This window comes from Haemaphysalis longicornis, unplaced genomic scaffold (assembly GCF_048455015.1).
Source record: "Haemaphysalis longicornis isolate Haplotype H1 unplaced genomic scaffold, Haemaphysalis longicornis Haplotype H1 scaffold_11, whole genome shotgun sequence".
Lineage (NCBI taxonomy): Eukaryota > Metazoa > Arthropoda > Arachnida > Ixodida > Ixodidae > Haemaphysalis > Haemaphysalis longicornis.
Genome location: NW_027526214.1, coordinates 126,218,175 through 126,244,369, shown reverse-complemented (window position 1 = coordinate 126,244,369; position 26,195 = coordinate 126,218,175). Strand labels below are relative to the sequence as shown.

The following is a 26,195-nucleotide window of genomic DNA, read 5'->3' as shown; positions in this document are numbered from 1 at the left end:
TGTACTGTTTTTTGGGGCAGAGCTTGCGGGAGAAATATATTGCGACAGAAAAAAAAGGGACACAGCCAGACGAGAGCAACAAGAGCAACAACAATGTCAAAATATAACCTAAGGCAGAAAACTTCAATTAAAACACGGTTAAAAAAAAAAACACAAAGTTCACTGAGCGGGATTCGAACCTCCGCCCTTTGAATCAGTAGGCGAGAACTGAACCTCCGAGCCACCAATTTTTTTTTTTTTCCTTATTGCCTGCTTGGCGACAACACAACACGCACTGTTCAGTACACAAATTACTAGCTCCAGCCACCAATCACAGCGCACGATCAGGTCGTAAACCTAGCTTTAAATACTTGAGCTCACATAGTCTTGCTAAGCCTCCATTTGAGTGAATTGTTTGCCTGCGTGGATTTGACGCACGGTGCTTTTGTGTGCGTGCGTGCGTGCGTGCGTGCGTGCGTGCGCGCGCGCGTGTGTGTGTGTGTGTGTGTGTGTGTGTGTGTGTGTGTGTGTGTGTGTGTGTGTGTGTGTGTGTGTGTGTGTGTGTGTGTGTGTGTGTGTGTGTGTGCGCGCGTATGCGTGTGCGCGTGTGTTTGCGTATGTCTGCGGGGAATAATTTTTTTATCCGGCCGTTCTGTTTGTGAAAAGCCCACAAACAGTGAATGGTGAATGCTTGGACGCTGAACAAAACACAAAACAGTCATTCTAGATGTAGATGACGATGATAATAACTTCGTTTGTTAATCCATTTTTATTCGCTTTTGAGTAGCAACAACTTACGACAACAAAAGACGTTGCTCGCATCAAGAAAATATACTGCCATCATATATATGTTTGCTATTATCAACTTTAACAAAATACTATAATGGCGTCTGCCTAGTTTGCTTCAGGGGTGATGATGAAGAAAGAAAGTAACTGCTAAAACTCTATGACTGCTAGATAGCCAACTGTAGTAATAAGTCTAGTCTAGGCTAGCATATATGCAGTCATTGTTATAGGTGCGCAAGAAAAATCGTGGTTTGTTCGTTGTGCGTGGTTTTGGTGGTTTGTTTTCGATTTGCTGGTGTTACGTGAATTACTACGTGCTCCTCCTGCCGTAATACGTGTTAGTGCTCTTGTGCCACCTGAAACATCGTGAGTGCTGGCAAAGCGTCTGTGTCGTCGCCGTACTGCGCTGCTGTAGCAAACGCACATCGAGGTCGCCATTTGACAAAATACCTGACAAGTTGTGCGTGCCTACGTGAATCAAGAGTCTCTACTGCAAGTTCCAGTCTGTCGACGCGACGTGTGAAAAATGCTGCGTGTTCTGCCGTAAGTAATTGTTTATCGTGGTGCATGTTAAAATTTTATTACGCGTTGCCGCAGTGCTGTTTTGTTAAACGTGTTGAGTATATTCCTTGGTGTTCGGCTCGCTGCGCTTCTTTTATTGTAAATTACCGGCTGCGTCGGCGCGGTCATAATGAGCTTCCAGGAGCGGCGGCCAGTATGCTGTGTGAGTGATCGACCCCCTTGCCATTGCCGGCAACGAAAATATTATGCTGACGGCCCAGCGGCCGCAGCTTGGCTTGGGTGGATTCGACGCTAAAGCTTGTTGCATGAAAAAAAAAAAAAAAGAAAACTGCGTTAATGGTTGTAAAACAAAACGCCCACTCCCCGATTTTTTTTTTTTAGGAGGCAGTTGACCCACAGTATATTTTTTTACAGGACGTAGGCAGCTTAGCATTGTTCTAACGGGTAGTTTTCGTTTACGGGTAAATAAATGCAAGGAGGCTGCATTACATTTGTAGTTATAATACGTAAGAGTTGCATATACGTTGAATTTTCAACATTTAAGCATTGCTAGCAACTTTATAAGTAGTACCGCATGCACAAGGTCTTTAGGCAGTGAACATTTGACCAGATAATTGTTCAGACGTCGCAGCTTGAAAACATGCTGTTCCAGCCTGCATTGCTGGTGCAGTCACAGGGCAGCTTTCACTGTTTTAATGCAAGAAATTTTTCCACCTTCCTAAGCTCATCCAGCATCGTCATGATCAGACAGAAATTCTTGTGTGGTGTGACATTATTTGAAGCTGGCTTGCATAAATTGTGTTGACCGTAACATGTTGAGCATGGGTTAAACGTGTTGATTCTTACAAATATGCATGTGATGGGGATACAATCACGGTGCGAAAAAGATTAAACAGGGCGTGGGCTTGCCACCGTGCTCCTTCGCCATCCTGTTTTTTCGTTTCGTCAGCATTTCAACTTGCCTACCCCTTGGAGGTATTGGCACGCTGAGACGATCACCGTGTGCCTCAGAGAGAATTTTAATGGCTCCATGAAGACAAAATACAAGTTTGTGTTATTCGAAAGATTTCGTGTGGTATGGTGCCCCCAGCACTTGTCCAAATGCAAACGATGCTTTATTCACTGAGAAATTCATTAATTGAAGCTAAAATTTTGGGTTTCCCGCTAAATCGTGCATTTTCAGGGTCTGCAATGACATCACAGGAACCGACCGCTCTGCAGCCGATTGGGAAACCTTCTTTACCGTTAGTTAACCTAGATGGTGCCACCATACCGTGGCAAGCCGCTTTCTGCTTTTGTTTTGTTTTTACCGTATTTAAACGTGGCTTGTTTTTGTTCAGCGAGAAAATCGTTTCGTGAAACATAGTGCTCGCTCCACAAATATGGTCACGTAAGACACCGTTGCTTGTGTCAATCGGCCATTGTTGTCCGAGACAACCCCAAAGCCCCGCAGTCCTGTGCAGCTAAACCAAGCATAGTGCGCGCAGTACCGACAGCAGTACGCATCGGTACTTCTATGCTTACGTGTGCTTTGCTAACCTTTACTGTTGGTCCCACCATTCTTACTACTGTAAAAAGAATGTGCCCTAAATTTAAGCGCAAATAGTTCATTCGGCAAGCTTATAGCCTCTGCCTAATTCGCGTTTGCTGTTGCCGCCCTCCGCTAACTGCAGAGCTGGCTGGTATGACATAGGTTCTGTTGCGGGAAATGAGCTAGTGGGTCGCATGGCCATTTCCTTTGTTCCTAATTTGTAGCTTATTTGAGTGCAGTTTATGTTAAAAATGGTGTCAGCATGATTCTAGCAACGGAATCCTTTGAATCAACCAAACTTGTGTTTTCTCTTCATGGCTCCTTTAAAAGCCGTAACCATGTTTCGCACCCTCTGGACCAGAGAATATGCTTGCACAGTGGAAATCTGGGGCCACAGATTTCTACCACCTAGGGATATTTAATAGGCTTAGTTTAACATTAATTCAGTGTAAGGATGCTTCTGTTCCTTTAAAGTATGGCTGAAAGCCTTGTAAGGATTGTAATGTATGTACAGTGCTCACGGATTGAAACGCGACTTTGCAAGCGCGTGGCCTGCGCTACATGCAGCGCCGCCAGTGGACGCCCGTGGAAGCTAGGTGTTGCATTGTGGTATACCACGAGGATGAGAGTGTTTTGACCATAAGCTTGCTGCTTCCGGTTGCCAATAAGCGGGGCAGTGGTTCCCCGCAGCGACAGCGGTGCGCTGTCAGCGACAGCGGCGTCCATGGACGGCGCTGCATGTATTGGCGGCCACACGCTCGCAGTGTTGCGTTTCAATCAGTGAGCACTGTACTTATTTTTTAGCTTGAAAGAACTGAAGGTGCCTTTTTTGCACCTACAAAAAAGACATTCTGTCATGTCCTGTCAGAGCGAGTATTTCACGGCATTATACCGCATATTTACGGCTTGTTTACTACTTGAACTTCCATTTTTTACAGGGCCAGGTGTTTGACATGGAGGATGTACGTTGCGAGCTACCAGAAGAATTGGCTGCCTCCTGTTTCTATCTATCCTGCACGACCTGTAAGTGGAGTTCATTACGGCTGTGAAATGCATGAAAATCTCGATTTTGAAGGCTGAGAGAACATGAAAACATAGAAAACCATTATGGCATTCTTGTGGTACCTTAGTGATATTAAGACATAAGAACATTGCAGAGATGGGGCAAAAAATAAGGAACCGATGAGGGTGAGAAACTTCCTGGTACCTTTCTTTTTTTTTTTGTCGCATCAGGGCTGCGTCCTTGCTCCATGAATTAATAACGGCTTTGTCACCCTTGTTCACTGTGGTAGTTGCGTGGTACCCACAGACAGTGTGTGGGGATTTTTCTTCTACCGCCTATTACAGATGAACTATAGATGAACAGATGAACTACAGACTTCTACTCAAAAGTCATATTATGGATTACATTACATGAGTGAAACAATTCCATGCACCCAGAAATAGAATTTAGGTGAATTCACTTCAATGCCCTAGATGCAACGTGTGCCTAGCAGTGAAAAGGGTGTATTGCGTGCCTTTTTGCCACTGTGTTTCATGTAGTGTACTCTCACTGGCCATCGTAGCCCCCCCCCCCCCCCCCTTCGAACAGCTATTTACTCTAGCAAATATAATGATGGTCCTAATTGTAGAAGGGTACCCGCCGCGTTGGCTCAGTGGCTAAGGCGTTGCGCTGCTGAGCTTGAGGTCGCGGGTTCGATTCCCGGCCGCGGCGGCTGCTTTTCTGATGGAGGCGAAAAGCAAAAACGCCCATGTGTACGAGATTTCGGCGCACGATAAAGATCCCCAGGTGGTCAAAATTAATCCGGAGCCCTCCACTACGGCGCACCTCATCGCCTGCGTTGCGTCGGCGCGTTAAACCCTACAATCAATCAATTGTAGAAGGGTTCTCAGCAATTGAAGAAAGAGCTGTGGGGGGTTCTGGTTTGTGTATCAGACTTTGTTTGGAATATTGTTATGTAGCCACGGATAATGCAGGGTTTTTGTAAAAATATAGATTATCGGAGCAAACTTGTGCTCCGCAGTAAACATAAAAAAACACAAACCTCGAAGGAGTCGGCAAAGGAACGTGCATGGATGAGCGTTGGCGAAGTGAGGAGCTGCAGGGTTTCTTTTGCACTCATTCATTTAGATCGAGAACATTTTCAATAGAAAACAGGAAAAGCTAGGATAGGGATCGCAAAGCAACAGCCTTTCCATATCAAACAGGACTGCTGGTGCAGCATACAAAGGAAAAAGGGGAAAAAGACGGTTCCCTTAAAAAAGGATAAGATTGCAGGGTGTGGCCAGGTGCTTGTAACAAAACATTTTGTAAACAAATCAAATGGCGTGGTTGGGAGCAATATTATGATGTTGATAGTAGGAAAAACCTGCATTATTTCCGAACAGTATGAATGCTCTGTGTGCAAACATATGCAAAAATGCTTGTGTTTTTAGCATTTGAGTGCACGTTACAGAGTAGTAGTCGGCTCAAGTTACTGCGGTAGCTTTCCTCATTGCTGGTAAGCATAAACCCTGAAATTAAATTTGCTGTATTCGACCGCTTTAACCCTTTCACTGTCACTGATGTCCTGGTTTGTCTTCGAATTTCTCCTCCACGGTGTCACTGACATACCGGTGCGTTTTCTGTTGTGCGTTGAAAAATTCGTGCCATGGTGCAAAGTTGGCGCACCTGCACTGTTTGTGCTATCTGTCAAATCTTTCTAGTAGCTTGTATTTTCACAAAGTACAGAGCGACCACGCCCAGCTTTCGCTGCTTGGGGGTCACTCCGTGCACTGTACATCTATTGGGATGAGTGACCACGCGGCACGCGTGCAATGATGGGTGCAAGTGTGCTATCCACCACGTTTTTGTAGGGTTGTTTTTTATTTCTGTTCTTGTGTCTGCTACCCATCGACACAAGGAAATATAAGAAGTGAGGAGCCAACCTAGAGGTTGGTCAGTTCATGGTGATGTACATTTTGCTTTTTGTAAGCAAGCACAGACAAACAAACTAGACAATGCAAGTGCTGCATCGTAAACAAAATGTACAATAAAACTGCTGCCTTTATAGGTTCCAAAGAACGCGTAGACACAAGCAACTACTCATGATGACGACTGATCAATGCCTGTCTTAGCATGTTCATGCAATTTTATGTTGCCTTCCCTGCCCCCCCCCCCCCATATTGCTTTGTTCCCACAATGCTGCTGCAATAATCTCATCTCAAATGTTCTTGCGAGGCTGTATAAATGCCCGTCATGAGGAGGCCATGAATCTAAACAGTACTTAGTTCTGGGTTGTGTTGCCTATGTAACAGTATGTCATATTTGATGTTCGTAAGTTCATTAGTTAATTTATGTGGTCTAAATTTTGTGGCTAATTTTGCAACCTAGAAGTTGTACTTTCTCTTTCAGGATACTTGGTTCAGTTTTGTATGGGAACACTCCTTTATATTTATAAGCATAACCAGCAAATGTTTGAGACGTGTTTGTTTAAACCCCTTCATATGCGATCAATGCGTTTGTCATTTCAGGTTCAAGCGTGGCAGTGGCTATCCCGTCCTGTGAGGGGTAAAGATGAGGCGACACCTGGTGTGGCAGGCGGCAGCAGCACGTATGGATCCAACCTGAATAAAATAGTCAGGTTTGCAAGAGTCGTGTGATTCATGTGATTTTCGTCAGCTTGCTCTTACAGAAACAGCTGCAGCATGAAACAGTGACTGTGGAGCTAGCTGACATTTTCTACATGCAGCTGGCTGTTGGGCGCTGTTATTTGACAGCATGCAAAGGGCACTCAAAAGGTGGAAGCTTGTGGGATACGTAGAGGACGGAAACATAAAGGATTCTTGGAGGACGCAGAAAGTCGGTGGCGAAATTTCAATACAGCGGACACACAAGGGACGAATGCGGTCTGTTGCCTTCAAGACATATAGGGGACACACAAAGGCCGTATGGTGTCTGTGTTGCCTTTGGGAGATAGACTGGACGCATGGAGGACGGAAACACACGGGACACTTGGAGCACGCAGAAAGTCGGTGGCGAAATTCCAACACAGAGGAAACACACAGGACGCACGCAGTCTGTTTCCTTCGGGACGCAGACTGTCTTTTGACTGGACATAGAAATTTTCATAAGGGACCTTCCTTTGCGTCGCCACAAGTGTGGCTGTTTGTGTAACAAAAGTGATATGCTGCATCGGTAGAATTAATACAACCTGAGCGAGCTCGCGGAGGCCTGTTATGTAAATTTAGAAGGTAACAAGTGCGTTAGCAAAATGTCTGCCACTTTTTATCAGAAAGTGCTCCAATATGTGGTTCGCTTTTATGTATTAATTTCGTGGGTCACTAAATCTGCAGTTGAGAGTAAGCACTTGCTTGTTTTCTCGCTCGTTCCTTGTGCGCTTTCCTCGGTAAATCCTCGGCTAACTGTCCTCGGTAAATCTAGCTCAATTAATATCAGTGTGTCGAACCGAAAAAAAATACCGCTTAGGTTACTGTTCTGGTTCAGCAGAAATAATTTCGTTCTGGTTCAGTTCCAGTTCGGCTAAATTACACACCGAAGTGTTCGCGAACCGGTTCGCAAGCCTGAAACATTTCGCGAACCCTTTCGGAAAGATTATTTATAACCAAGAGCCAAAAAAATCTTACCCAGCCTTTATGACGTCACCGATATGTCCAGGTGACGCGACCGATAAACATCAGGTCTGTGAGATTTAGCTGTGCCTCCAGTTTTTTTTTTGTTTTTTTTTTTGCAGCTCGTCTTTATTGCTAACAATCAGATAACGCACTGATCAATCTATTAACTTACCTTAGGTCAGCCCTGACATTTTAGAGAGTCACTCTTAGAGGCTTTTTAATGCTTACTAAATCTGTTTTGGTGAGCACAACGTGCGGGGCCGGAATAGCGTAGATCGAATTCAAAGCTGTTCCTTTCACATAAAACAATGTCACGGTTTATTTTGCTTCCAATTCTGCATTGAAACACCATGCAGAGCGTGTAAGTGGACGCAGCACCGGCCACAAATTTGGGGCCCCTTCACGGAGCCGCCTTTCACGCGCAACAAACGCAATTCTACCTGCCTTCTTTAACCATTGACAGTCTACGGAAAATGGTACGAAAATTCTGAAAGTTGCTCTACTAATGCGTAAACATTCCTTCCAGACGCTCTCTGATGTAACAGCAATGTAGAAGAGGACGAGTGACGTAAGCAGTTTTTACTTCACAACCTCTGCATTCACGGGAATGATAAAATGCAACAAGTAGGCATATTTAGGATGTGGGTCGCTGGTGGGCAGTGCAGTATTCTGGTTGCCTGCCGGTCCGTTGTCATTTCTTTTTTCACGGGCTTTTTAAAGCAAAGCTTTCTAGCCAACGCTTCTTTGGTGGCGTGCGGGACAACTAACTCCCAACGCGTCGGAGGCGGCGGCGGCGGGAGGGAGGAGGGGCGCGGGAGCGGAGGGTTTCACGCACAGAGCACACTAGAGGTGGCGCTGCGAATTTACCTAGCGCAGAACCACTAGATGAGGTTTCAGAGTATCGGCACTCTTTTCTGTCATTGCCATTGCGGCCATTGGTCGAAACTCGTCACGTGGCATTTGTTAACCACGGGAAGACCCATGGGCGCTGACATTTTGGTGCGTCTGTGTTGCCGCGCGCGCGCTCTTCGATAAGTCGGGAGTTTCTGAGCGCAGTGCGGCTGCGTGACACGTTGGGAGTGAGTTTTTAGTCCCCTAGACAGAGTAGCGATGCCGTGCTGCCCCTTACTGGGCTGTTTCAACCGGCGGGAAGGTGTTAAACGCCTGCATCGCTTCCGGCTGGAATAGAATGACAGTGGCCTAGCGTAACGTATAGCCACTTAAAAAGCGTAGCTTATTTAGTGGCTTTAGCTCAACTTAGAGCCACTAAATGAGCTACGCTAGTGCAACCGAGCCTAACCGCATCGCACCGGCGCGCTGTCTCTAAATCTTCGAAAAGTAAACACAGCTGCCATGGTTGCCAAGCGGCGCCCGGACCAATTCCGCTCGTCAACGTCAGCCGCAATAGGGCGCATAAAGCTGACCACACTTGCATCAGGCACCAAAATGGCTGCCGCCGTTCGTCAGTGTCGTTACTCTTAAGCGTAGCTTATTTAGTGGCTCTAACCTAGCGTGCAGCACAGAGTTTATTTGTAAGTATACTAGAGAGGAAATTGCGCCTTGTAAGCCATGTCGTCGTGGGGGTACATGGGAAGACCCCCCTTTTTGGCTTGGGATTGGCATGACAATTGTATTCTTACGCGGTTTTTGGGATTTGCTTTCTTCACTTTGCATTAACACGTCTACGAGCTACAAGGAAGCCGAAATCCTCCCTGTTCTGTGGTAGCCGTGTTCGGTGAAACAGCAGGCCGTGCGTGATCGCACCTGACGTTGCTCATGGCGCAGTCGAAGGACGCATGACTGAGCGGGTAATATTGGTAACATTAGCGGGTAATTTGTAGCCCACGAAAAGGAGAAACAAAGCGTACTCCGACGAAGACAAGATACGACCACGGGGATACGACAGATACGGGCTCTTGTATGCGTCCTATCTTTCATCGTTCACGAATCTTTAACGCCACGTTTTCTTTTTTGTTGTTAAACTAGTTGGCGGTCGGTTCACCGGTTCACCACGAAGGGAACGTTTTAATAGGCACGCTCAAAAAACTTTCCAAATTCTTCAAGCAACTTATGGCGAGTGTCAGTTTGTTCCCGGAAAAAAAGCAACTTATTATTTGCAACAATGGTAAAATTAATAAAATCAGTCACTAATGAGTTTTCCTGCCAAATATTAACCTTGCTCGTGACTACAACCTTGGCATGCGGAATAGCAGGCACAACCGTTCCGGCAAAAATACGCTTTACTTCTTTTTTCCTTAGTTCTAAAACAGCCTGTTTTTATTTTCCACTTACATAATTGCACAATATTGTTCAGGTTTTTGTGGTACTTTGTTTAAATTTTCGGTCACTAAAACGTTTCAATCCAAGCCAATGATGAAACTAAGGCGAGCGCGATGTATAATTGCGGCCCATGACGGCATTTATGTGAGCCGCATCGACGCTAGCGCTAGCTTCCTCTCTAGTGTATATTGTAAGAAACTCTATGGCGTGCAGTTCCTCGCGTAGCGCAAGAGTTGCACGTCTGACTGCCACATGCCGCGGGTTCCAGTTCGACAGGAAAGCCCGCTTCCCGTGCTGCGCACAAGACCCCGTATTCAATCAGTTCTGCTCAACTGAGGATCGCCGGTCGCGGAAGCGGCGGAGCAGCGTTCGCTCAGCTGATAAGCAGCCGACTATCGGGCGCCAGTTTCTCTCCGCGCCACTCCTCCTTGCCGCTGTCGCGGCAGCCCAGCTGCAGCTCCTACATGCAAGACGGGTGGCTTTCCCGCACGACTGCAACTCAAGCTGGCGGATGGACGTGCAACTCTGCTATAGTGAACTAGAATACTTGGTATTCTAGTTCACTATAACCCAGCGTTTGCCGCTCGGAGTGCCCCGCGGTCGCCGGCGGCGCCGTCCACGGTGCGGCGTTGTCGTCTGCTTTAGCGACGGCTGTATTGGGCCTGTTCTGGTCCAGCTTCGCGTCAATTACGCTGTGCCTGCGCACGGATTTATTAACTTTTACCACAACACCTCCAAAGTAACCCGCATCCAACAGAACTAAGTGTTCGTACGGCAAACATACTTTAACGGTTGGTTTACAGAGTGCGAAACCAAAATGTAGAGACCACGTACTAGACCATGTAGTGACCACATCTGGCCACTAGAGAAACGCTACCTTTTCAGCACTGCTTGCTACGAATCAGATTCAGGGCCTCCTCGATTTACCAGTCCTAGAGGGTCCACAGTCAGTCTGAGGACCGCCCTCGGACCGGTAGTCCCATAGGAAAAGATGGAAAAATCGAGTGCCGGATCGCGTCTCGATCGTCCGCGGACGATCCTGGACTGATAATCGTGTAGGCCCTCCGTTTTCTAAATTGGTTATTACGAATTCGTCTGCGTTTTAAGACGTATCACAAGATGTGAAAGAAGCAACTGGTCCTGGAAAATAGCGATTATAAAAGTTCCCCCAGCTTTCCCGCAATTCTCAAACTTACTACACTGTCTTGCTTGGTAACAGCGCAAATAAAACAGGACACAAAAGGAAGAAGGAACGGACACAGCGCTGACTTACAACTGAAATTTTATTGCGGTTGCCAGCGGTTTTGTAGGAACACTGGCAATAACAACAAAAAGGAAAAAGTAGAAAAGGAGAAGGAAAAGAAAAGTTTTTATACAGGATAACATGAAAGGAATAGATACATCACGTATTCCTTGGCGTGTCACGATAAGAATTTTGGGAAGTCAAAAACTCACAGTGGTCATGACGAAACGAGATAAGTACAAATGACGTAACAAAAATCATGGTCGCAATCGAACCGTGGGACAGGCCTAAGTAGGGAAGCATGACAACCAAATCGTGCAGGAAATTTTAGAAGCCAACGAAATCTTAAAGTTAGGACAACAATGCGTAAGCATTCCATCTATCTCAATCTCAGATAAGGAGTGTCAGTACTTGGCGCAGCGCACCCCTCCCGGTAAATGAAGATTACTTAGGCCTGTCCCACGGTTCGATTGCGACCATGATTTTTGTTACGTCATTTGTACTTATCTCGTTTCGTCATGACCACTGTGAGTTTTTGCCTTCCCAAAATTCTTATCGTGACACGCCAAGAAATACGTGATGTATCTATTCCTTTCATGTTATCCTGTATAAAAACTTTTCTTTTCCTTCTCCTTTTCTACTTTTTCCTTTTTGTTGTTATTGCCAGTGTTCCTACAAAACCGCTGGCAACCGCAATAAAATTTCAGTTGTAAGTCAGCGCTGTGTCCGTTCCTTCTTCCTTTTGTGTCCTGTTTTATTTGCGCTGTTACCAAGCAAGACAATGTACCAACTCGCCCAGTCGTCTGTTTTGGTTACTACACTGACTCGTTTAAATCGGCATAAATGGTAATCCCTAAGCTCACACGACGAATTGTTCCGGTGTCCGCGCTTGTGTTGCGTGCCGGTGAAGCCTCAAGCTAGCACATCAGGATGGCTAGGTTCCGCCGTCTCACCCTTCGAAAGGCGCTCCTCTCCGTTTTCTTTCTCCCGACTCACGGCCGGGCCGCTCCAGCCAGGCCGTGGCCGACGCTGCTGCGGCGTTCGGGACGCCGCCCCCGCCAACGACTCTTTGTAGAGCCACGTGTGTGAATTCAACTGACGTGAATTCAACTGACTGTTGTGGGGCTTGGTTAAAGCCTTGATTTCCAACCACCTTCACACCATGGATTGGAGCCAATTTTTTTCGACAAGCGGGCAGTGGGTAACTTTCCCTCAGAACGAGTAAAAACGCACCGTGAGATAGTTATGGGCTACACCGCTAAAGATTCATAAACCCCATCCGCCCGATAAATTCCTCAGCAGTATTCAGGAATCCACCAGCTCCAATATAATACAATTTATACACCCGTAAATGCCGGTGTATTTCTCCAAGAGATTATCGAACCTAATTCCCTTATGTAAATACCAAAGAGTCCATTCAGCTCATATACAGTGCAGCCCATACCCAGTGAACCTGGCTTTGACGAAATAGCGGCTATAATGAACGAATTTGTTTCCCGTTACCATTTGGATAGATAATTTTTGTGTCCAGATATGCGAAAAGCGGATACAAGGAAGTGATTTCCGTTTCCCGATGTGTCTGTTATAAACGGGCTTATTGCATATAGTCAAACCCGATCATAACGACCCCGGATAGAGCGAATCATGCTATATATGGATCAAAATAAAATCTGCTGCGAAAATGCATGCGAAACACATTTCCTATAACGAAGTTCACATCAGATATATCGAACTCGGCCACCGAAAGGCATTGTCTAGGAGCGGCGATTGAGATGCTGATTGGCCACGATTGAGACGTTGAGGCTCCCATGGAGAGACGTGACGCCTGAAACCTTCCGTCCGACGGACGGCATTGACAACGGGGCGCATCCAATCAGCGAGTCCCGACCAAGACGGCGATCTGCGTGAAGAGCTCGCCAATGTTCCAGATGCTGTGCCTGAAGGAGTGTGCTTTGAGGATTTCCTGAGTGTCAACGACGACCTTGCCGTCACGGTGAGCCCCTCAGGCATAGCAGCTGGTGCTGCAGAAAGCGACTGAAAATGTCTCAAGGATCATCCTCAGCCTCTTCGCTGCTTTCGGGAAGGTGAATGAAGCGCTTTCGCGAGTCGATGTGCTCTGCAACATTACTTTGATATTGAAGGACGCAGACTTGAACTGGCGCAAACGACGTCTCCGGCAAAACGAAAGTGAAAACAAGAATTACCGCTGTTTTGAGAAATAGCCAGTTAATGGGAAAAGTAGCGTTATTGCATGCAATAAATTGATTGTTTTGTGTAAGGTAATGGCATAATTTATGCGTTTGTTGATCTACGTGGGAATGGCAGGGAGAACCCCGCGTATTGCGAAATCGTAACCAAAAAATTTCTTATGTACAGGTTCGGGACTAATCGCGGTGCATATTACAGCTCGCTATGACCGGGTTTGACTGTACTCCCCGAGGACCCCCCTTCTAGCGGTCGGCAATTGCCTCACTCAAAGCAGTTGGAGGGCGCAACGCTCAGCATCGACCCGTCGATGCAAGTTTGGACTGTGTCCAGATCACTGGAGTTTATTGCAAGGTATGGCCTCGTCGCCACACACTACCTTTGCGTCCAGCAAATATGAATTTCTCCTTTCCGCAGTTAGAAATATCAAGAAAATTCCTAGCGCTCTTTTGTTCATGCCTCGCGACGACCGCCCAGCGTCCCCGACGCACGTTTCTCTAGCCAAGCATACCGACTTGGGCATATTGGACAAGATTGATTATTTATATACTTATAAACACCTTACAGGCTCCAGGTGAAGCACGGGGTAAGGGAGTCTGCACAAAAAAGACAATCTCAAGGCCAACCCACTGCGAAAGCGAATAGGAGCAAGAGCAAGCGTGGGCGTGTCACCCTGCTCGCGGTGAAGTGCCCCGCCGTAACCGTGGCAACACTTCCTCGGAACGAGAAAGACACGCCATAGCGTACGCTCCTCCGAGGTGCTGCCCAGTGATTATCACTTCAAAAAATTGGCTCCAATCCGCGCTGTGAAGGTGATTGGAAAGCAAAGCTTTAAACGACACCCACAACAATTGCCCATGCGACGTCACTTGAATTCACTCACCTGGCTCTACAAAGAGTGAAACCAGAGATTCTGCCAGCCGTTTGCCTGGAAGTTGCGGGGGCGGTGTCCCGAACGCAGCAGCAGCGTCGGCCACGGCCGGGCTAGAGCGGCGGACGCCGCCGCTGTCGCCCGGCCGTGAGTCGGGAGAGAGAAAACGGAGAGAAGCGTCTTTCGAAGAGTGAGACAACGGAACGTAGCCATCCTGATGTGCTGGCTTGGGGCTACACCACCGCGCAACACAAGCGCAGACACCGAAACAATTCGGCATATGAGCTTTGTGAATTCCATTTATGCCGATTTAAACCAGCTAGTTTAGTAACGTTGAGAATTGCGAGACAGCTGAGGGAACTTTTATAATCACTATTAATCAGAACCCGTTTCTCCTTTCGCCTTTTGTAACACCTCTAAAAACACAACCGAATTAGAAATTACAACAATTTAGAAAACAGAGTCCCATTCCTGTCAAGCAGTGCGCTAAAGGTAGCATTTCTGTAGCGGCCAGGTACCTGTACATGGTCTATACATTGTTTTCCGGCCCTGCAAACCAATCCTCAACGTATCTTTGCCGTACGACCACATCATTCCGTCGGGTCCCGGTTACCGAGCAGGTGCTGTAGAACCAGTTAATCAAGCCGTGTGAAGGAAGCGCGCAATGGACGCGAAGCTGCGCCAAAACCGGCCCAAAACAACCGTCGCTAAAGCAGACGACAAAGTCATACCGCCGTCGCGCCCACTGGGGTCACCACGGGGAACGCTTTGCTATAGCGCCCATTCGCCGAGCCATTAACTTTGTGCTCGTTGGGAGTTTCTTGTAGCGCACGCCACGACGAAACCGTTGGCTGGTTGAGGTAGAAAGCCTTGCTTAAAGGGGCCCTGAAAAGCGTTTTGAGCACACTAAATGAACTAGCGCAATCGTTAGATTGGGCCGTCAGCGACATCTGTGCCAAGTATTACTCTTTTACGCGCAGCGGAAAGCTCACACTTTTGTTGCACAGTTTGTCGCCCTTTTCTCACCCTTCCCCGCGTATTTTTGGACGCCGCCATCTTCACATGTGTACGTCACCGATTCCCAGGTGTTCGTCATGAGGTAGACATCCTGCTATTGGGCGGCTTTTTCACGCACTTCCGGCAAGGAGATGTGTCGTCTGCTCAGCGTCGACTCGCCGGCTGATCTGCCAGCGGAGTGCCTGGACATTTTACGATTATCCAAAGAAATGTAAACAAACGCTTAACCGTTTGTATTGAATGCAACATGGCCATAACACGACATGGATATTCTCTTACCTAAATACGTTCCATAAAGAAAACGTTGAAGCCCCGTGGCACTTCTTTCGTGCAATCGCAGAGAGCGCCCTGAGCCGAATGCCGGGGTTTGACGCATACATTTCATTCAACTTCAAAACAATCCAGAGATGCGTTTTGGACGAACACAACGTCACAACATGCGTTGCAAGTCTGAACCGCAATTGACAGGCGATCGGTTGCCTCCTCCTGCCCGTCGCAAATTCGGCACTCAACTCGCGCGCGGTTTGCGGAGACGAACAGCAAGTCACTTAACTCTGGCGCGCAAGCCGAGAAGGCTTTTAGCCACGCAAACTGCACATACCCCCTGCGAGGTTCAGGCGTACGTCGCTCGAGAAGGATAATCCAAGCCATGGGAAGCACTATCCACCCGCAAACGTCGCATTTCATCGCGAAACAAACGCCTCCAAAACACACACACACCATCGCCTCCTGTATTTTTACAATGCCAAACGCATCGCGCACTTTCCAATGGGAGTTAGTGGTACGCCTGCTGTGCACACATGTCGCGAGGTGGGGCTCCACGCTGAACCGGGATCACGCAACCGTAAGTGACTTCGAGGGCGGTTTGTACATTGTTGCCGAGGCAACCGAACCTCTATGTTTGAGATAGTCAAAGAGGCACTCGCGCCAGCGCTAGAAAGCTCAGAGCCGCGGCGCAGCATGTTTTGTCAACGTTGCCGCTCTCCACCACGCGTCGCCCCAAGCTGAACTGGTCGCATGATTGAAGCGCTGGCAAGGTGCATCAAAGGGAACGAGCGCGCGATCCTCCCCGTGCGGCTGCTGCGAGTTCGCCGCCGATAAAAAATTTCCCCGCATTTCCCCGAGGGGAAGAATGTGAAAGTGCGAATGCACGAGTTGAATTTGCGCGGTTCGGTAATGTTCGCGAAAGAGAGATCACACACACACACACACAACTACAAAGAAAGAAAGATGCATTTATTCACAGACACCTATTTGTGTTGTCGTTGTACTTGATTGCTAGAGCGGATCTCAGCTTTGAAATTTCGTGTCAGTACTCCTTTAAGCGGGTGCATTAGCCCTTCTCACGCCCGATTCCTGGCCAATCCCCAACGTGGGTATGTGCCATGTCAGCGGCCAGGCAGCGCGCGCCCATCTCCCCCCGTTGCCAAGGAAGACGAGGAGATTCCTGGCCAACCCCCACGTGGGTATGTGCCATGTCGCCCATCTCCCCCCGTTGCCAAGGAAGACGACGAGCGCGCGCACCCGCAGCTGTTGCTATGTGGACGGACGGCGGTCACCGGAATTCAGGGTCGCTTATAAAGTGCATTCACTTAAAATTCACATGCCGCCGATGTCAACTGCAGCAAGGTACACCGCGAAAGGGCAAGGCCAGGCCGCACACATGCGGCCAGGTCTTCCGTTCGCTTTTCCAGCCTTGAGCGGACTGCGGGATGCACGGTGTCAAGACAGATCAAAAAAATTCCCCCGCATTTCCCCGAGGGGGAGAATGTGAAAGTGCGAATGCACGGTTGTCGGCCCGCTTGCGGCGCTTGCGCTCGGCCCCCGCAGCCCACCGCCTCGCCGCCTTCTCTTCCATCTCTTCCATCGGGTTTGTAGTATCACGTGTACACCACGCAGTTATCAAGCCGCTATAACGCCGCTGAGTCGCCAACGCACGCCGCTGACGACGTAGTTTGAATGCGTTAAAGATATAAGGCGCGTCTAACACTGATATCACCGTCGCGTCCGTGGCTTGGTCGGTAGCGCGTCGCGCTGCGGCCCGCAAAGTCCTCGGATCGAAACCTGGCGCCGGATGCTGTTTCTTCTTTAAAGAGCACTGCGGACGCCGCCGCCGCCGACGCCGGCGGTGGATGGTTTGGGGTCGCTTATAAAGAGCATTCGCTCTTAAAAGCCAAAAGAGCTTGCCCGTAGCAGGCGGTAGTCTGACGAGCGCAACAGCGGAAGCACGCCACCGCTGAGGAGCGCAGCATCGTGGGAGGGAAGGCTATCGCGCCGTCAACAGCGGAGAAAAAGTAGAAAGGGGGAGGAAATACGGCGCGACGATAATGCGCGGTTTTTTAGATGCAGAGCATCTGATTCACTCGCCTTGTCCCTCCGGTGTCGTCGTCGTCGTCGTCGGCGTTGTCCGCCCCTCCCCCATTCTCCTCGCCGCGCGAGCTGCGCTCTCCGCCGCTCACCCCCTCTCCTCTCCGATAGCGAACACTCTCTCGCGAGGGGCATTGGATTGGATTCGATTCTATTAGATTGGCTTGGATTGGATTGGATTGAAGTGGATTGTGTTGGATTGTGTTGCGTCATAGCCGCGGCATGTTGCGTCATAGCCGCGGCAGACGCGCTGGGGCCGGCGCCTGTGCAGTACTCTTCCGCGGTTTCCTCTCATTCGGGCGCGCTGCGCGTATAACCGGTGTGCCGTTCTCCGGTGAAGCAACATCCACGCTTGGCTCAAACACCTGGAGTCCACGCCGCTTTACAAGTACGCCAACGTCGTCATCGACTGGGACCGGCTTACGCAGTCCCCTCAACGTTATGCGCCCTATAAAACGCGGTCCCTTCGCCGCTCCGCCTATGCGGCGCATCTACACAGGGGTTCCCGCGAGGGGAGGTGGGAGTTTTTCTTTTATTTACGATTTCTCAGCTAATACTCATCGCTTTAACAAAGTTCTTGCGGGAGGAGATTGCTAATAGATTGCTTTATTTGGTTACATGTATATCCATGCATCGGCGGAAGGTATTTCAGGACCCCTATAAAAAAATGAAGGAATCTCACACTTATAGCGACAATGATGGATTGAAGGTCGTTGCGGCAGGGAAGAAGCAAATGGGCTGCAATGGTGGGCTTAAACCGTCGTGAAGGCTGCGTGCAGCTTCGCTACCTTCCCGTCTTACGAGTTCGTGGGAGCTTCCTTCATTTGTTGACGGAATTAGTTTTGTTCATCCATTCCTTAAGCGAATTAACACTCAACACGCCATTTCCCCGGCAACAAAGTATAACGGGTTAATATCTTAAAATATCCTTGCTTGTGCTACGTATAAAAGGTTGTGCAAGTTGATTACTATTATCGGGTTATTTAACCGTTGGTTTGTGTCGATGTACAATGCTTGTATACTCGCAGCGAGGCGTGTACCTGGAAGCGGGAACCATGTTTGTAATCGCCTGCGCACAGCCAAGACTGCGATATTCTGCGGGCGACCAGTAGAACATGCGATGTCAATATTGGTGAGCATTTCCCGCCTAGAGTTGCGGCCGCGAATAGACAAAGCGTTGATAGTGTAGTGATTGATCCGAGGGGTCCGTGGGCGATCACGAAGCTGATGGTACTCGAAGAAGAAAAATCCCCAAATGACATTGACCGCGCTTTATCAACGGGTGGTCGAACCGTTTCGTTGTGAACCGGTAACCGTTATTTATTTCTTCGTTTCAGTTCCTGTTGGGGTTCAGCGCGCTAAAAAAATAACGGTTCGAGTGCGGGTTCAGGACCGGAAGAAAATATCGGTTCGGTTCCGGTTTTCGGTTCGGTTGATGAACGGGTGAATGGGTTGTGACCTTCGACATGTACTAGCGGCCTAAAGAAGTAATTTGGGGGCGCAGTCCCAAAAGTAGCAGTAGCTTGTTTTCGTGAAAGGGGGAAAGAGGAAAGTGGCAATAATCGCCGGGCGCTTGCAGTCAAAGCCAGTTGAAGAAGGAGGCGTCACTGTAGACACCGCCTCGTGGCTGTACACGAAGTGAGCGCGCTGCCCTCCACGCAGCTCTCTCTCCCTCTCTGGAGGGGACAGCACCCGCGAAACGTGGCCCACCGCGGCGCTGGGCGGCTGATTGCGGCGCGAAGAGCCGACCTAGCGGCCGCGGAGCGAGCATGGGCAACATGGCCATGATGTTACATCGGAAAACAAATTTCTGAACAAATTGCGCGTGCATTCTCGCTAGAGCTTTACACGAAGGTAGCATTGTGGGGTCTATTTTGTTTGAACAACAAGAACCCGAACAGCACAGGCCTGATAGAACCGATTGCCCGGCTGAGCACTGCGGGATTCTCTTCTGCAGTTGTTTCTGCGTTTGCGAAGCATTGCTGCAAAAATTTAAACAAAAACAGAGGGAAGGTGACATGCAGAAGAAAATATAAAAAAAGAAAGTTCACGTTATCCCGTATTGGCACAGGATCTCGCATAACCTCAAAAAATTTGCTCAAAGGTACGACATCAATGTGGTGTTTAGCGCGACCTGCAAATTGGCGAAGATTTGTCCTATGATGAAGGAAAGGAAGCGGCAATCGTGCTCCAAGAAGCACGGCGAATTATACACGGAATGCACCATGGGAGTTGTATACGAGATTCCCATGAGTTGTAACAAGAGTTATATTGGCCAAACAGGCAGATGTTTCAACGAGAGCGCGCGAGCATTGTTGGGCTGTAAAAAACAACGCAGGGGGCCACATGGCTGAGCACTGCAAAAGGTGCACTCAGCAGGGAACTAAATGCACTCCGCTCTTCAAACAGGCCACGTTTTTAAAATGGGTGAGAGAGAGGCAAGAAAGAGAAATTGTGGAGGCGTACTTCATTCATAAGGCGGGAGATAAGTGCATCAGTACACCATCGGTCACGTTATCATTCAAAGAACTCCAGTTTTTAGATGGACACGTGTAGGTTGGCACACGTTGTTGGTGTGACGTTTTTGCATGACGTCAAAACAGTGTATTTAATCCAGGGTTTTTCACTGTTAAAGTTTAGTTGGACGTGGCGCCTTGTCTGTGTCTACGTGTTTCTTCTGGTCCCCGTTGTTTAGCGCCTCAAATTTATTCAGTCTGATTATTCCGAAAATGAATAACACGGATTTTCGCCTGTGAAAAATGGGGTCTAAATGGGACGTTCATGGTGAATTTTAAACGGCGGCGGCACATGCCGTATTCAGCACGAAACGCGCGGAATGGCGGTTCACGGCAGGAAGGAACCAAATGAAGCCGCAGAAGAGCGGAAAACTATTTTCGACGCTTCACAAATAGTTGCGCAAGAGTTCATACAAATCAGAATAAAATATTTCCACGATGCACCGTTACCAATATCAATAAATCTTTTAAAGACGATAGTCTGCCTCGGACTACCTAAACGCAGAAATGTTGGTCAGTCTGTTTGGCCACAGGGAAATGAAAGTTGCGGAATAGTCTTATATACCTGCCGCCAAATCTAAACATCCAAGTTCGGTGCCAATGTTCATACTTGGCTACATTGTGGAAGAAAAACGAGACATCACGCAAATATAAGGCAGAAAATCAATGCATAAGTGATATTTGCAGTGTTTTTTTATAAAAAAACATTACGAATGCTTTATTTTTGCGAACTGAAATACTACACCCACTGAGGAGAAAAAATTCCCTCCCTCTCCTGCTGCCACCCGCGCTTCTGGCGGCATTTCAAGAAATCAAACGGCAACAGTTACGAACGGTTCCACGTTCTGCTTGGAACGCACGTGGAGTAGGGCAACGTGGTTCTATAAACGCCTCGATTCACGCGCGTCCCCGCCGTACGGCAGCGCTGGCATCGAGGAACCCGGTGTGGAGCAGTGGGACGCGGGAAATTTAAATTTCCAAGTGTCTAGAGTGCCGTCCGACGGCACTGCAGCTGGCCGCTGTAGGCATGGCTAGAGTGCCGTCCGACGACATTCTACATTTGACTAGGCTATCCCCGGGCCCAAGCGTCTGTCGTTGTAGTGTAGAGGATCCGCCTTAGGTTGCTGTTCTCAAGGACGGTGGTTCGAGACCGGTTCTTGCCTCGGTTTTTAAAGACGATAGTCTTTCTTGGGCTACTTAAACCCAGAAATTTTGGTCTGTCTGTATGTCTGTCCGTCTGTCTGTCGGTCTGTCTGTCTGTGACTCGATTAAGCCACCCGGCCAAAGCAAAACAATGCCCGCGCGTCTTATATAGTCACAGCTAAATCTACCCCTCTATGTCCGGTGTAAGGTTCATACTTGTCAACATTTTGAAGAAGAACAAGACATTACGCAAATATGAGACAACAAATCAATACAGAAGTGATATTTGCAGTGTTCCTTTATAAAAAAAATCAAAACATGCTTGACTTTTGCGAAATTAAATACTTCATCAACTGCAGAGAAAGAATTCACTCCGCCGTCGCCTGCTGTCACCCGCGCCACTATAGCTTCTGGCGCCATTTTAAGAAATCAACCGGCAACAGTTACGCAAGGTTCCACTATATAGGTTCCACGTTCTGCTTGCAACGCACGTGGAGTAGGGAAACGCGGTTCTATAAACGTTGAAGTAGGGCGCCTCGATTAACGCGCGTCTTCGCCGTACGGCAGCGTTCGTATCAAGACACCCGGTTTGGAGCAGTGGAACGCGGGAAATTTAAAATGATTTAAGCGAACCTTTGGCGTCTTTACCTTGGGAGGAGCGCGACGCAAGAGGAACAACATGACAGGTGAGCGGGAAAGCGAAGGAAGGCATTCACTTCGCAAAAGCCGATAAAGACTACCGTCTTTTGACGACATTTGCAACGAAAGGAGCAGATACACGGCCAATTTTTTTCTTTTCATCTTGAAATTGAAGTATAATTTTTATGACTTAGGTCAGTTTTGGTGTTTCAAATGATTTATTTGTGTGCGTTAGGTTATCTTATGTTTAGGTTAGGTTGCCTAGCTTTACGTTATCTAGAGCGATGTAGTGCCAGGCGCGGCAATTTTGTCCCAAAATGCCGGTGGACGTCGATATGCTGCACTGCTTATAATACCGTCGGACGGCACTCTAGACACGGCCTTTAAATTTACTTGAACCTCTGGCGTGTTTACCTTGGGAGTGGCCCAACGGAAGAGGAACAGCGTGAGAGGTGAGCGGGAAAGCGAAGGGAGGCATTCAGTTGGCAAATGTCGACGCGTCGATATTTGCAACTAAAGGAGGAGATGCGCCGTCCGTTTTTTTTTTCTGTCGGACGAGAACCGGCGTATTCAGCATGACATGGCCGATGGCCATACCATGCTGAATACGCCGGTCGCGCTCCTACCCAGTCGCGCTCCCACCCAGTTTTGCCTCATCGCGACCCCAACTTGGACCCCTTTGAAGCCCGTGCCACCTACCAGCGACGTGCTAGAGCTCCACTCCGCAGCCACATCCCTGCCAATGACTACCCGTTACCTACAGGACTGCCACGTGGCCCTCAGGTTCTGATCCACAAGGCTCGTGCTAGGGTGGCGCTTACAGAGGACATCCTTTTCACGTGGCGTTCTTACATACCAAAAAAAGGGCGGCCACCCGTTGTCCCCGGCGCTACCGCAAGCAATTCACCTCCGCCGGCCATGACACCACCCACGTGCGTCACGTGTTCTTTAGGAGCCACACCGATCATTGAACATCTCCTTTGGACGTGTCCGGGTCTGCACGCGGAGCGCACGTCTTGCAAACACAGCAGCGTTACGTGTTTGACGGACTGGTTCTACCCACCCGCAGCCACAGCCAAGCAGGTGTTTGCCTCCTTGTGGGACTTCGCTCTCGCTACTGGCGTTCATCTGAGAATGTAAAGTTTTCCCGAACTTACACCACCCTCCCCACCCGCCCCCACATAGGCCGAGTCGCCATCCTTGTGTCAATAAAGTTTCATTCACTCATTCATTTTTCTGTCGTCTGCTGTCCCAGGTTATCCAGCTTCGCGAAATCTTCATGTTCATAGCTGCACTTTTAATTTGCAGTGCCGGCGAATGTCTCAATCGTAGAGAGTTCTAGCTGAGCGTTTTTGACAGTTCGCTCCGTTCCCAACGGCCCGCTCAGCACAGGGAGCGTCGGGAGCAGAAAGTCGGGAAACGAGGAACCTGGATAAGGGAGCAAAGTCGAGTCGAAGATATCGTAGTCCAAATTAAGAAAAAGAAATGGCTGGCCATGCAGCCTGACGAACCGACAACAGGTGGACCACGAGAATACCGAGAAATGGATACCGAGAGACGGGACGAGAAGAAGGCCCCTACTTGATGGAGGAGCGCAATAAGAAAATTCGGAGGCAAAGAATGGGCCAGGCAGCGCAGGAGAGACCCCAGCGGAGGTCAATGGGTCCTGCAGTGGAGCTGACTAGATTAATGCGGACTTCTGGGCAAGTTCGTATTTCATTGCTGACCAGTAATGCGCAAAAAAGTACGTAACGGACGAAGAAGGATAATCGGGACAAGCGATACTTACAACTGACATTTATTCGTAAAAACACTCTTAGATATACACACAGAAGACGTGCGCACATCAGCACACAATTCCATTATACAACGCATATGAATATCTCCCGTCTGACCCCTGATAGCCTTCATCCGCACAGATAACAAAAGCCAGCAACCGACGACTGTGTATCACGTGGTTCTCAAAACGCAAAGGACACAACAAGAGAAGAAGCAGAAAAGTCCCAGAAAAAAAGAACACTCATCCTCCGCCAAAAAGAAGTAACGAAGCGAGAGAAAGGAGCTGACTGCCGATGTAGCATCGCTGAGAAGCGACATTTGCAATTTCCTCAGCCGGCAAACCTACCGGCGGCCAAAACAGACGCGTCCAAACGTCCAAAACGGAAGGGTCCAAAACAGACGCGTGTTTCGTTGTGTCGATGTTTCCTTCTTCTCTTCGGCGATGGTGGGGATGTCGACACAAGCGTGTCAAAAACGCCACTAGTGTTTGCAGCATGTTTAGAGCCGCTCGTCATCACACACGAGACTCCTGGACGCAACAGCTGGTTAAGATTCCTGGACCTCCGCCTTACTTTCTCCTCCACGCATGTCTGTTGGCAATATGAGCAGCGAGAAATGAAGCCCGTGCCGTCCCACTCCTCATGCCACTCAAAACTAGTAAATCCTGGAGTCGCCAAACTTTGCCTGAGAAATGCACTAAGAAAGACCTGCTTTCACAAGTGTGACCATAGTCTTAGTGCGCAAGGAGACCGCTTGGACAAGGCCGGTCATCCACCGCAACTTGTTTCCTCTGTTGCGAAAAAGCTCCTGGGTGACGTGATGCTTTCGTTGCGAAACGAACAGCCCGTTGTTGATGCTACATCGGCCGTCACCTCCTTTTTCTCGTTTCATTACTCCTTTTTGGCTGAGAGTGAGTGTTCATTTTTTCTGGGATTTTTCTGATTCTTCTCGTGTTGTCTCCTTTGCGTTTTGAGAACCACGTGATACACAGTCGTCGGTTGCTGTAGAGCTTGTATCTGTTATCCTTTTTCGTCCCTTGTGCACTTTTCTCACTTTACTAGTCAGCAAGAGCTGAATAGGCTGTTGAGGATGGTGATGTTACATGTCGGCCTTCGGATCGATGAACACGGTGTTGCAGGCGGAGACTGCAAGCGCTCCACTGTTTCGACTCCTAATTAATCAGCACGGCGTTTTAATGGTGTTTGGATTTCCTGCTCGAATTTGCCGGTTCTGGGTTTTTTTAGTTCACTATTTTAGTTTAGTATTTTAGTTCACTGTGAGGTTGTTTTACTTGACCCTCTTGGTTATGTCGACACCCATTGTCTATGAGGGAAATTAACCCGGTAAACCATTGCACTCGCCAGTAGCACTGCGCGCAAGCCGCTTTCGTTATCGACGCTGGCCCGTCACAGAGACGTCCCCTTTTCTACCGCATATCGTTGTGAGCGAGGTCAAGTAAGAGGTCTCTGTATCGAGTAATCCCGCTGCAGTGTATTCATGGCACCCCGCCGCGGTAACCCAGCGGCTAAAGCGTTGTGCTGCGGAGCCGAGGGACATTGCGGTTGCGATTCGCGGCCGCTTTTCAGATGGAGGAGAAGAGCGCCCATGTCTCGAGGTTTCGGCGGGCGTTCCAGATCCCGTGCCGGCGGACAAAATTAATCAGGAGCCCTCCACTACAGCGCGCCTCGTCGCCGAGTTGTAGGTTCCGCACGTAAAGCAGCGAAAATGTCCATGCTTCAATTTTCGCAATATATTTGGTCGCAAGCGTTGCATGCATGTATCCGGGATCGCTTTCCCATGCCGCTCTGAATTTCCGTTCAAGGGCCACTACTGCAACTGCGTTACTCGGCGACGCGTTGCGAACCTAATGGGCTGTTTCGCACCGCGGGCAAGGTAGGGCCAGGAAACATTTTGCCCGAAGCCGCGTAACCGCTCTGCTGCGTCCCAACCCGGGCGGCCCGCAACCAGACGACCAACAATGGTTGTCGGGGCCCAGCGATTGCGGTCAACGGCGCAAGAAAGAATCGCCCAAGATCCAGATGCGGCCCGGTGCTCCCGCGCGGAGGAGGAAACCAGGGGGGCCGGGCAGCGCGACGACACGAGACGTGGCGCCGAACTCTTGCTTGGGCGAGTGCGACGCGTTACGGCATCGGCAGCCAACTTGGGCGCCAGAAACGGGGTCATCCCGAGACGCGCGGTCAACGTTCGCCGATGCCTGCGGAGAGCCACTGTGCTGCGCAGAACTGCCGCCCTCATTTCAAGGCCACTCTCGCTACGTGCGGCCGAGAAACTAGTTCCCAGCTTCGTTTCGCCTTCGTCGGGAGAACCCCCGTGTGTGTGTGTGGCAGAAACGACTCGGCGTTGAGGGCAATCCGAGCCATTAGAGACGACGGAGACGGCTGATGCTACGGGTTTGCGCAAGGAGGACGTAACGGTCGCGCCTGCTCGGAGGAATCAGCCTGGTCGGCATCCGCTGCTGTGTGTGCCGCCAAAATTTGTACACACTGGAAATACACCTACTCCAATCCCTTATCATTTTAACGGAGGTGAGGGGCAACGATACCCGTACCTCTCTGAAACCTCAGTGTCGCAACCAAGGAAGCGCCCTGCCGCGTCTTGTGGGAGACGTGCTTTTCCACGGCGTGCCCGGGGGAGCGTGGGCGGCTCACTCACCGGTCGCACGGAATTCCGAAGAAGGTGTCC

The 26,195-nt window shown here is 49.1% G+C and overlaps 1 protein-coding gene and 1 long non-coding RNA gene across 2 annotated transcripts in view; one reads left to right on the top strand and one right to left on the bottom strand.

Annotated features, from left to right (window-relative positions):
- The window catches only part of LOC144161000 (uncharacterized), a 121,331-nt gene that overhangs the window by 42,885 nt on the left and 52,251 nt on the right, over positions 1–26,195 (bottom strand). The gene's annotated exons all lie outside the window — the stretch shown is intronic.
- On the top strand, positions 1,017–6,451 carry LOC144160911 (uncharacterized). The gene is made up of 3 exons (XR_013320439.1): positions 1,017–1,308; positions 3,757–3,841; positions 6,332–6,451. It is a non-coding gene; the product is annotated as an uncharacterized LOC144160911 (long non-coding RNA).